Source organism: Durio zibethinus, unplaced genomic scaffold (assembly GCF_047325235.1).
Source record: "Durio zibethinus cultivar Kanyao isolate XHJ-2024 unplaced genomic scaffold, ASM4732523v1 HiC_scaffold_104, whole genome shotgun sequence".
NCBI classification, from domain to species: Eukaryota; Viridiplantae; Streptophyta; class Magnoliopsida; order Malvales; family Malvaceae; genus Durio; species Durio zibethinus.
This window is the reverse complement of record NW_028322727.1, coordinates 5,001-7,500: the sequence shown is the minus strand read 5'-3', so window position 1 is coordinate 7,500 and position 2,500 is coordinate 5,001.

The window sequence follows — 2,500 nt, the reverse complement described above, 5'->3', positions numbered from 1 at the left end:
TCTTTCTATAGAATGATTCCCATTTCAGTCGATTTCATTCAATGCAACGATTGACCAAAAGAAAATTTTAATAAATAATAAAATAAATTGCATGAACTTAGCTCAATCAAATATTGATATTGATTTTTTATTTTTATGCAATGATTTGGTCTAATGAATTCGTCTATTTATTTAGATTGTATCCGTGTGAGATAATGATAAATAAAAGGAAGGGACGAATTGACAAAAAACGATATAAAAAATGATTAGAAAAAAAAGGGGGGGTAGAATTAGGTATATGGAATCTAATGGCTATAAGCCAACTCTTGTCCATCCTTTGAGGAATAATTCTAGAATCCGATTGAATCTAAGATATGAATAGTTGGTTTACGTTATGTAAGAAACACATGTATATGGGATATTAGATATTGACTAGTTATATATGAACTCAAAATATATCTAATCCACCCTACTACTGTGGATTTAGATAGGGATTCCAATAGAAGAATAGAAGTTCTTCTGTTTCGTCTTTGACTCTGAATTGAATGAATAAAGAGATAAAATAAAGACAAAACGAAGAATTCAAAGCAAAGAATGGGTTAGAAAAAAAGAAATGGAAGAACAAAGTATGCGCGGATTCAAAAAAATCCAGTGGATAGGAACTAAAAAAAAGATATCGAAATAGTTCTGACGGTTCAATAATATTCTCACTTCCATTCGGAGTTCTTAGTTACTTGGGCAGGTTGAATCTTAGTGATGGAATAATATAATTAAGTAAAAATTCATTGGATGATTGTATCATTAACCATTTCTTTATTTTGGTGCGAGGAACTTATCATGAATCCACTGGTTTCTGCCGCTTCCGTTATTGCTGCTGGGTTGGCTGTCGGGCTTGCTTCTATTGGACCTGGAGTTGGTCAAGGTACTGCTGCGGGCCAAGCTGTAGAAGGTATCGCGAGACAACCCGAGGCAGAGGGAAAAATACGAGGTACTTTATTGCTTAGTTTGGCTTTTATGGAAGCTTTAACAATTTATGGGCTGGTTGTAGCATTGGCACTTTTATTTGCGAATCCCTTTGTTTAATCCTATAAACATGAGAATTGTGTATTTTTTTTTTCTTATTTTATGGCTTGGGACTTACTCCTCGCTTTTTCGAATTATATCAAGATTTCACCCCTACAATTACTTATTTGTTGGGACAATAATCCATGGGAAGGATTAATTTGAGGATGAGGAATTATCACACTGACTCGCTTTCTTCCTTCCCCTTCTTAGTTCAAGAGAAACCTTTTTTATTGTTTAAAGGAGTGTTGCAACAAATGAGGTATTTTGCCATTGACATGAAACCCGCCCCCCCCTAATTCTAATAAGTATCATTATTATTGGGAATTTTCAACTGAAAAAAAAAAATACATTTCTAGCTAAATAGAATCTATTTTTGACTCCGTTTAGACGTAGGTAAATAAAAATTTATAATAATGAATAATTTAATAATAATAAATTAATTAATATTAATAATAAATTAATAATTTATTAAAAAAAAAAAAGAAATACATAGAATTAGAATAATTAGAATAATCTAAATATGATAGAATAGAATAAATAGAAAAGGAGTCAAAGTGATATAATACAAAAAAAAGAACCGAGTTCTTTTTTTTTTTTTTTAGTCTATCTAAAATAAAATAGGAGATCATATGAAAAATGTAACCGATTCTTTCCTTTCCTTGGGTCACTGGCCATCCGCCGGGAGTTTCGGATTTAATACCGATATTTTAGCAACAAATCCAATAAATCTAAGTGTAGTCCTTGGTGTATTGATCTTTTTTGGAAAGGGAGTGTGTGCGAGTTGTTTATTTCAAGAATAGGCTGGATTCACCCAGTTGCACTTTTTTTCATTATAACTAGGAAAGAAAAGAGTGCATGATCCCGCGAATTACTTCTGAATAAATTTCAAAATCATATTTAAGAACCATAGCATTTCGTCATTCATTGGTACATCGACTTTGATTCTCTATTAACCAATAATCCGGGACCATTAACATGGTTAAGGCCAAACTGTTTGAAGTTCAGATGCAGCAGGGTACTCTTTCTACTACTATGTTAATAAATACAGAAATATTTTCAAATAGTGGAAAATGTTTTTTCGATATAAAACACTCATGTCGATAAAACGATTCGAGCCCCTTTTTCCAATGCTGAATCGATGACCTATGTATAAAGTGAGAAGAATTCTTTGAATTTGAAGAAAAAAAAAAAAGAAACAACTTTGCTGACAAATTACAATTATACATTATACAATTCTAAGTACAATTATACAATTATAAATTATTATAAATTAATTATATGTAAATTTTTTATTTATTATTTATTTATTATACTTTTTAGTTTAGTTTTTTGATATATTTTCTATTTTGGTCAGAAGAATCCTCCGAATATTCTGGTCTTGGATTAGTGATCAGTTTCGATATTTTGGAATATGAATAGAGAAGAGAGGGAGAGGGTAAGCTCATTACATTAGAAA